Genomic DNA, 10,512 nt, shown 5'->3' with positions numbered 1-10,512 from the left:
ACAGCAGCTAGTCTCCAATACTGAGGTTACGTATCGATCTTAGACCTACTCAGAGAGCTGAGCAGAGGCCCCCACAAGGAAAAGAAAATTGAACCAGTTTCACACGCTGGTTTTCCGCACCAATATTCCCATCTATTGCCAACGGCTGCCCCCTTGTGGACGTTCTTCACACTGCTTGGATCTTCTAAAATGCAAGGAAGCGGAAAGCCTCACAGTGGAAAAAAATGTTTTAAGCTTTCAGAGGTTCCCCATTGCCTGCAAGACAAAATTCACTAAACAAAGATCCTTCATGATCCAGCCCCTGCCAACCAAGACAGCCAGAATGGACTAAGACAGGGATGGATACTAAGCTTGGACACACCATGTTCAAGTTACCTCTGGGACACCCAAGTGGAAAGGGTGAAGCAGCTCCTAGGAAGCTTTAGCGCTGGAGTGTGAAGAGATGGAACAGGAAGTTGAAAGGGACCTGGTGTGTCAGTTTTTCTGTTGATGCCCACAGGTGAGAACGTGATAGGTACTAGGTCCCCACATGCCCAGACATAGCATTAGATCATTTCTGCAGGGCCCATCGAGAGCCTGGGAAGTCATTACCAGAGTCCTGGACACCCACCTCCAGTCTGTGACAGAGGAGAGATTGCAGAGGGACAGACAATGTCTTCGGAGAGAACTACTGGAGAGCTATGGCACTTCCCTTCCCTTCTCTGTAAGTGAGAGGAGGCAAAGGCTTATGTGTTCCCGCAGGCCAGATGTGGGCCATGTAAGAAGGAGCCAACCTCGAGGCATCTTGTAAAGGACACCACCCAGGAGAATGGCCTGGAAAGACAAAGTGGCCCAGCACAGAAGGGAACCATGGCAGGTTAGCAGCCGAGGGTTACACCTGCTCAAGGAACAAACTATATTCAGGGTTGCTGGTCAGAGGACTCCAGCACGGATGCACCCAACAAAAAAACCAGCATTTAAAACTCTGCCATTCCCAGACAGCACGTGTGGCTGAATAGATCTGAACTAGTCCAGCACATCATTCCCGTTCTGTACCGTTCCTGGAACCAACTTCCCAGCACCTCCGGAAGTGGATACTCCAGCCCCAATCAAGCCTCCAGATGAATGTAGCCCCAGATGACATCTGACAGCAACTTCATGGGAGACCCTGAGCCAGAATCCCCAAATTAGCCCCTTCCAAATTCCAGACCCACAGAAACTGTGGGAGATAATAAGTACTGTTCTTTTAAGCCACTACTCGTTATGCAGTAGCAGAAAACTAATACATGACTCTACCCTACAACTATGATTCAGATCTGGGGAGGTTTCCAGGAATCCATTTTTAATAAGCTCCCTAGATGGTCCTTTTGACAACTAACTAAAGTTAGAGGAAGAAGAGGACTAAGGCAGTATCTCTGGGAGCCCTGACATTCAGTGCCCCCATGAAGCTTACAGTCCTGTGGGTGCAACAGGCAATAATCACACCAAATACTGTTTTAGGGTCTTGGATTTTGTTTTTATTGAAATATAACTGACATATAATATTATGTAAGTTAAAGGTATACACCATGTTGACTGATACACTTATATACTGCAATATGATAACCACCATAGCTTTCAATAATATCTCTATCACATCACAGAATTATCATTTCTCTTCCGTGGTGGGAACATTTAAGATCGACTCTTTTAGAACTCTGAAGTATATAATATAGCAATATTGACTATAATCCTTATGCTGTGCATCAGATCCCCAGAACTTACTCATCTTCTTGTTACAAGTTGTTTAGTTTTAATTGTAGAATCTGGGTTTGAAGGAGCTAGGAGTTGTCTGGGGCATCAATTTCCAAGAGTCATTGAAACAGCACCGAAAATTACTTGCAGGTAAGCAAGCCAATCACACTTCCACCTAAGCTGACAGCTCCACCAAGTGGACATTTCAAAAACTCCTCTCATCTGAGTGTTTCCCTTTTCTACGCTCGAAGTCACAAGCAGCTAAAAGCCCAGCGTCACCACGGGCTGAAATGCTGATTCAGAACTTGTTTGCCTCTCTGCTGCTAACCAGCTATTGGCCTCCTAAACTGCAAGCCTCTCCATCTGCCTCCCGAGGAGTCTGCTTTAGAAGATCAGACAGGAAAACTGTGAATTCAGAACAAACACTACAAAAAAGTGATGTTGCAAAAGTATTTTCAAAATGTTGGGTCTGCTTCTGCCCATGGAAATAAATATGTTTTTTAAAAAAAAGCATTCTGCAAGAAGTCTTTATTAACCAAAAATCTATTTCTCCACAACAGATAATTTTCACATTCCTTGAGGATTGTCTCATATCAATAAGAATTGTTTGAAAATGTGGTCTTTGATAATGGTATTATATTTGTTATTGGCATAACTAAATTGTGCTCATCATATGGCTTATTTGCAGGCTGCTGTAGTGCAGTGGCTGAGAACACAAACGTTGTAGTCGAAATGCCTGTTCAAATCCTGGCTCTACCTCCTAACTGTGTAAACTTGGGTGAGTAACTTCTCTCTATGCCTCATTCTTCTCAACTGTAAAATGGACTTAAAAATAGGAGTCTCTTCAATAGAATTGTGAGGATTTGTTAATCCTTGTAAAGCCACACCTACAGCATAGAAAGTGCTCAATAAATGTTAGCTACAGTGATTACTTAACAATACTTTATTGTTGGGTCTTTTGAGTTGTTTCAAAGATTGCAGTAATTAATGATGCAGGAATTCATATATTTGTTATATTTCTTGTCCTTGTTTCTTTTTTTATTTTATTGAAGTATAGCTTTTTTACAATGTTGTGTTCATTTCTGCTGTACAGCAAAGCGATTCATATATATCAATGTATACATTCTTTTTCATATTCTTTTCCATAATGGTTTATTACAGGATATTGAATATAGTTCCCTGTGCTATACAGTAGCACCTTGCTGTTTATCCATTCTGTCTTGTTTCTGATTATTTCATAGAATCTAAGATATGGGATTACTAGATCAAATGGTGAAAAGGTTTTTTTTTAAACATCTTTATTGGAGTATAATTGCTTTACAATGGTGTGTTAGTTTCTGGTTTATAACAAAGTGAATCAGTTATACATATACATATGTTCCCATATCTCTTCCCTCTTGCATCTCCCTCCCCCCCACTCTCCCTATCCCACCCCTCTAGGTGGTCACAAAGCACGGAGCTGATCTCCCTGTGCTATGCGGTTGCTTCCCCCTAGCTATCTATTTAAGAGTATTGATAGAGTATCAAGTTACTCTCCTAAACAGTTCTATGTGGCCCTCCCACCAACAGGGTTCAAAAACACATGTCAGCACATGCTTTAAAAATAGTTGCTAGTTTGTGGTGGCGGTGGGGGGAAGAAATTTTCCTCTACCCTTCTAGGTTCTTCTGGCTGGTCTAAGAATTAAGTTGACATGAGACACATTAAAAGGAGAAAATCAAATAAAAGTTTAATAACATGTATGCATGGGAGAGACCCAGGAAAATAGTAGTAACTCACCAAAATGGCCGAAGCCCTCACCTTAAATACCATCTTCAGCTAAAGACAAAAGAGGACACTGAGGGTAGTGGTTGGGGACTTCAAAGGGGAGAAAGACAATTCACATGAAAATGAAAAAGAAAATGTTTGATAAACAAATGTTTGCTAGGCCCTGAAGAGACAAGGGACACAGAGTGAACTCCGATCTCTCTCCCACCACACCCCGCCCATATTCTTTGCAGATACCTCTGGGGGTAGCTCTATTCTGGGAACAGTCCCTTTATCTAAATTCTTTAGGCAGCTAAGGGAGAGGTCAAAAGAAGGAATTCCTGAATCTTCTTCTTCTTAAAGATAATCAGCCTAAAACAATCCTCATGCCAAAGATACACATGTTTCCGTGGCAAATTTGCTCCCCTGCATTTACCTAGTACGACTGCCATCTCATTGTTTCAGTTTGCATTTCTTAAATAACCAGTGAAGTGGGACATTTAATTTTTCTCTCACTCAGACTTCTAGTCCAAATTACTTTATCCAGAGATAACATAATTTGCAAAAATTTTAGTAAGAAATTCTCCCTGAAAGTGGAGCAAATGTAGCTCTAGGAAACTGAGGCAGAGGCCAGAAAGGGACTTGCTTAACTTGGGAGTATTCCTCAGGACACAGTCTCTCAATGCTAAGAACATTCTAGAAACACAGCAGGTTTCTACCCATAATCCCCTACACACAGGTTGGTCTGGACCCCAAGACAACAGAAGCCTCTGGCTGAGTAGGATTCTCTAGCTAATGTGCTTCCCTTAGCCTCCGTGGAGCTTTTTCCCCGTAGAATGTCCCAAATGGTATTTATTTTAATCTAAGTGATAGAGTGTCACAATAGAATTGATCTATGGGGAAAAAATTGGACTCAACCCCGATTTTTTTCCACCAACAGAGACCCAGAAGCAGAACCTTCCCAGCCCTCTTTCCAAGCCCCCAGAGAGGCTCTCGGCTGCACTTTGGATGAAGTGTCTGCCTTCGCATTTTCCTTAGACACAGTACTTCAGCCTTTCCATTTTCTAGGGTTGTAAACAGCTGTGACTTGAACAGGCCCAGAGTAGCAGCACCACTCTCCCCAGGTCCCTGGCTGAGCTGACCTGCCACAGAACGAACATGGTCACACTGGGAGGGTCTCTCTCCAGTCCCAGGTTATTCGGCTGCACTGATTCAGCCCCTCAGGAGTGTCCAGCAGGGTGAGTGGTGATACTGCCACCACCTCCCTTGGGTGAGAAGTGAACTTGAGGACCAATGACTTTGAGGCAAATTAAAAATGCAGAAGTCAAAACATACTCTTTCCTAAAATAGGCCCACTATTTCCCCCTGAAGTATGATAATAAGAATAAATAATCATGTACTATTTCACTGAATCCCCACAGCTACTCCATAAGGCAGATATGATCATTCCCATTTCACAGATGAGGACCAGCCAGCAAACAGAAACTACTCAAACAGGGGGGGACTTAATAAAGGAAATAAGCCATATGGAAGGTGGAAAAATCCAGAATCCAAACACGGGATGGTGAGGTGACCCAAAGATTAGCAACAGTGGAAAGCCACTGCTTCTCCAAGGGCTGAGAATCAAAAAGAAGAGCCCAGTGGGCAGGTCTGCAGGGAGCCACAGGGGAGGGGCTGGCCAGTGGGAGCTGGGGCTGTGGAAGTGATACTGCCATGGCCAAAGATGCCACTGCCCCCAGAGATGCCACCAGAGGCAGGAGGGGACATGGAGATACTGTGGTTTCTCCCCTCTCCCCCACTTCAGTCTTCCACAAGGGACCCCGCTGCCAAAACCTATAGGAAGACAGTTGGCAAGGGAGCCTGGGAAAGGCAGGTCCCTGCAATACAGAGCAGGACAGAGAAGGGCAAAGAACGGGGCTGAGAAAAGAGACCAGTTCTGGCCCATTGCTCATGGTCCTTCCACTACCATGTGGCAGAGCCAGGTATGCAAACAAGGTGCACTTGAGTCCATCAGCCTGGGAGAGGCAACAAGGGAGATGACAGGTGGACAAAATAGCAGATGGAAGAAATAAGATGGTTTAAAAACTGGCTGTGGGAAGGGAAATGACAGTCTTATGTCTCTAGCCAGGGTATCATACAAGCAACAAGGGGTGGGGATCTGTGGACACCTGGCTCCATCACTTACTTGCATCACGTACTAGGAGCACACCGATTAGTTAACTTCTCCAAGCCTGCCTTTCGTCCACTCATTCAACATTCACTGAACACTGAGGATGGGGAGATGCAAAATGGAAAATAATGCTTTAGGAGTTCAGGGGAATCTAACCTTCATCCCTCCTCTCCCTCATCCTCCTCATCGGATAAATCCCTCATCCTCCTCATCCTCCTCCTGTGGCAAGGACCTCAAGAGAGGAAAAGATGTGTCCCTGCAAAAACTGCCCCTGGATGTAGACCCCTTAAGAATCCATGAGGAAGAGGAGCCAGGAATGCACAGGCTGACCTCCGAGCTGGTGAGAGCCCGTCTGCGGAGGGAGCAGAGGCCGACCTCTGGAGTGTGGCAGGAAATGAGCACCTGGGACAAGGGCGCTTCAGGTGAGCTCAGGTGAGCTCAGGTGAAGGGAATCAGAAAATGCCATAAACCAGGCTGCAAACTGCATGCCTCAGATCAGCTCCCCGAGAAAGGGCTTCAGCAATAAAGTAAATCTATGAGAACAACGCAGACCCAAAAGCCTGGTAGACATTTTTAGATTCTGTTCAAGGATAAAGTTTAGAAGACTCTAACAAAGTTAACTCCTTTAACAAAGGCGTCTGTACACCCATTCCTCTTCTCCCCTGCTCTCTTAAGCTCACTCTAACCTTTGACCCCCACTGCTCTACTGAAAGTGCTTGTCAGCACCATCCGTGAACTCCCCACGGCTAAGTCCAATGGTCAGTTTCTAGCCTTTATCTTCCTTCACTTCTCAGCAGCATTTGGCATTGCTGTTCATTCCTTCTTTCTCGATACACTTTCTTCACTTTACTCCCAGGACTGCACATTCTGCCTTATTGGTTGCTCCTTCCGGTGTCCTTTGTTGACTTTTCCTCTTCTTCCCAATCTTAGAGAGCTCAGTCCATGGTCATCTTCTCTGCACACATTTAATGTTTTGCTACTGTCTTAGTTCAGGCTGCTATAACAAACTACCATGGATAGGGTAGCTTATAAAAAAACAGAAATGTATGTCCCACAGTTCTGGAAGCTGGAAGGCTGAGATCAGGGGGTCAGCATGTCTGGATCAGGGGTCCTGGTTAGGACCCACTTCTCAGCTGCAGCATGCTGACTTCTCATTGTGTCCTCCCGTGGCAGAGAGCAGAGTAGAGGGAAGCAAGCTGTCCCGTGACTCTCATAAGGGCACTAATCCCATTCATGAGGGTTTCACCCAATGATCTCATCTCATCCTAATTATCTCCCAAAGGCCCCACCTCCTAACATCATCACATTGGGAGGGTAGACTTTCAACATATGAGTTTTGGAAGGACACAAACATTCAGTCCATAACAGCCAGTGTTTTGCCGCACTGCTCCAAGGTCACCTTCATGGGCTGCTCTGCAGTAATGGTGGTAGACCCTGTGAGACTTCCTGCACAGTTGACATCATGCAAAGTTTTGCCAACAGAGAGTGTTGGAAACCCTGCAAGAAGAAGGGGCTTCTCCTCCTGGTTCTGGTGTGTTTCCTTTCTGCTCCTGGCACATGGATACCACGTGCATGTGGGAGACATGAAGCAGCACTCCCAGGGACAGCTTTGCCTTGAGTTTCGGCAGCACCCCATGGGCAGGATCCCCAGTGAGTCTCAAAGGCACCCCAGTAGGGGTGCTTCTAGCCTCGGTCTACCTGCACCTTGACAGGGTGTTTCCTGCTTCCCCAGTGACTGTAGAGCAGCACTGGCCCAGGAAACCCAGCGAAGCTCTCTGCCATCCACGGAGCCACAACCATCCTGGCTCCAATGAGGTCCACATCCCAGCCTTGGGGAGGGGTCTGTCTTCCAAATGTGTCTTTCCTTGAGTACTCTCCCCCAGCCAAAAGGTATTCTTTGGGGTTCTCTTTAGTCCTTTATAGTTTATTTCTTGTTATTCAATAATTCTTCATGTTAAACTTGCCCTGCTTACATCACTGTGTGGTTTCCACCTCCTAGATGCCATTGACACACTCCCTTAGTGATCTCAGCTAGTCTCCTAGCTTTAAATGCCAACTGTATGCTCATGACCCCAAGTTTTCATCTCCATCCCAGATCTCTCTCTTGAACTCCAGACTCAAAATACAATTCAACATCACCACCGGGATAGGAAAGAGCAAACCTATAAGTAAAAAACTACATTCCTGATATTCCCAGCAGAACTTGCTCTATCCACAGCCTTCTCCATCACATTTGGCAAAAAACTCAATCCTTCCTTCTGCTCATGTCAAAAACCTTGGGAGTCATCTCTGACTCTTCTCTCTCACCCTCACATTCAGTCCACCAGGAAATCCTGTTGACTCTACCTTCAGAATACACTTTCCTCTCACCACCTCCACTGCTACCACCCTAGCCACCATCATTTCTTGCCTGGATCATCACAACAGTCTCAGGATTATCTTCAACATAACAGCTGAAGCAATCTTTTAAAATATATCACGTCACGCCTTTGCTCAAAATCCCCACAACAGCTGCCAAAAGCCAAAGCCAAAGTCCCTAAAATGCACACCACCTTACACTTTCCATTTTCAAATTGTGCACCAGGCACCCCAGGGAATTCACAGGGTCACCACAGGCTAGTTTACATCTCCTAGGTTAACATAGCGATATCTGTCCCACTGGGACTATTAGATTGTTAAGTTAGATATAGTTAGATATATTGTTAAGTTATAAATAGTTAGATATAATCTAACTATTTATAAAGCCACTGTTAAGTATTTCCTTTGATGTAGGGGCACCATGAAAAATTGCTAAGACGCTAATGGCACCACGGACCTAGGAAGTTTGGGAACCTCTGCGCCACACGATCATGTCTCTGGTCTCATCTACAATGGCTCCTTTACTGACCCCACTCACTCCACTCCAGTCCCCAAGTTCTCCTTAAGCTCCTCAGCCATACCTGGCACACTCATGCTGTGGGGCTTTTGTCTAAAACACTCATACTTCAGATATCCAAGGGGCTAACTTCTGCACCTCCTTTAAGATTTGCTCAAATGTCATCTCTTCAAATGAGGTCCTCCCTCACCGTCTTAGTCAGCCCTGGCTGCCATAACAAAATACCACAGACTGGGCGGCCCAAAGGACTGAACTTAATTTTCTAGAGGTCAGAAGTCCAATACCAAGGTGCCAGGTGATTTGTTCTTGTAAGGACTCTCCTGGCTTGCAGACGGCCACCTTCTCACTGTATCTTCACGTGGCCTTTCCTTGGTGTGTGCACTGAGAGACAGACAGACAGAGAGAAAGCGCTCTCTGGTGTCTCTTCTTATAAGGACACTAATTGTATGAGATCTGGGCCCCACCCTTGTCACCTCAATCAACCTTACTTACTTCTTTAGAGGCTCCATCTTCAGCCACATTGGGGCTTAGGGTTTCAACATAGGGATCTGCAGGGGGGACACAAACATTCAGTCCATAACTCTACACTGTCTGAAATTGCAACCCCACCTCCTCAACATTCCTTAACCCCCTTACCTTGCTCTTTTTTCCTCACAGTTCACACCTTTTTCACCTACTCTAACTTATATTCAGGCTATATTTCATTGTTTATTGTGTCTGCCCTCAGTGAAAGGCAGAGGGCTTTGCCTATTCCATTCACTGCATGTCATACATTAGCACCTATTACATAGCTAGCACTCAAAACTTACTTGCTGAATGACTGGCTAAAGCATAAGAGGAAAAACATCCCACCTTCCTCACACCTGATCCCATTACATTCTCTTGGCATGTCACCAGGTTGTAAGGCCTAAGGAAAGGAAAAGAAACACATCTAAATAATCAATGATAAGGTCTGGTTTCTAAATGGAATGAAGACGTCTCCTGAAATTAATTGTATCCTCAGCAAGTCACTTAACTTATGGGACTGTTTCTTCATCTGAAAATGGCAACCATCTATCTCAGGTATTTTGGGGAGGATGAGATGGAAGAGTGGGCATGTAAGGTGCTGTGACTTCCAGCTGTACTGCTCTCTGGGTGGGGGTCTTGGGCCACTCGGGATGCTATAATGAAATACCAGACTGGATGGCTGATAAAAACAGAAGTTGATTTCTCACAGTTCTGGAGGCTGTAAGTCTGAGATCAAGGGGCCAGCAGGGTTGGGTGAGAGCCCTCTTCCAAGTCACAGACTTCTTATTGTGTCCTCACTTGGCTAAAGGGCTAGGGATCTTGCTGGACCTGCTTTTAAAAGGGCACTAATCCTATACATAAGGGCTCACCTCCCAACGGCCCACCTCCTAACACCATCACATTGGGCATTAGGATTTCAAGATATGAATGTACGAATTTTGGAGGGGACAGAAAACATTCAGACCACAGCATTGGGTGACTTTGAAGAAATGAGTCCTATCTTTCTGCGCTCACATCTTCTTTCCTATAAAAGTTGGATAATATCTCCTTGAAATGCAGTGTCAAGAATCAAAAAAGACTCTTCAAATAGTTACACACAGAATTACCAGATGACTGAGCAACCCCACACCTGGGTATATATCCAAAAGAACTGAAAAGAGGTACTCAAATACCTGTACAGGAATATGCATGGCAGTACTATTCACGGCAGCCAAAAGGCGGAAAAAACCCAAATGTCTATCAACAGATGAATGGATGAATGGAGTGTAGTATATACAAACAATGTAATATTATTCAGCCACAAAAAGGAATGAAGTGCTAATAGCTGCTCCAAAGTAGATGAACCTTGAAAACATGATAAGTGAAAGAAGCCAGACACAAAAGGCCACAGAGTGCATGATTGTATTTACATGAAATATCCAGAACAGGTAAATTCACAGACAGAGAACAGATTGGTGGCTGCCAGGGGCTGGAGACAGGGGGAATGAGGAGTGACTGCTTAGT

General features: G+C 44.9%; 1 long non-coding RNA gene across 1 annotated transcript; it reads right to left on the bottom strand.

Moving 5' to 3' along the window:
* Positions 1 to 3,176: 3,176 nt before the first annotated feature.
* Positions 3,177 to 9,924, bottom strand: LOC137764251 (uncharacterized). The gene is made up of 3 exons (XR_011073941.1): positions 9,355 to 9,924; positions 8,995 to 9,050; positions 3,177 to 4,599 (listed from the first exon to the last, which is right to left on the bottom strand). It is a non-coding gene; the product is annotated as an uncharacterized lncRNA (long non-coding RNA).
* Positions 9,925 to 10,512: the final 588 nt, after the last annotated feature.

The sequence above is a fragment of the Eschrichtius robustus genome, chromosome 4, assembly GCF_028021215.1.
Source record: "Eschrichtius robustus isolate mEscRob2 chromosome 4, mEscRob2.pri, whole genome shotgun sequence".
Taxonomy (NCBI): Eukaryota; Metazoa; Chordata; class Mammalia; order Artiodactyla; family Eschrichtiidae; genus Eschrichtius; species Eschrichtius robustus.
The sequence above is the reverse complement of the archived record's forward strand: the minus strand, read 5'-3'. Positions and strand labels throughout refer to the sequence as shown.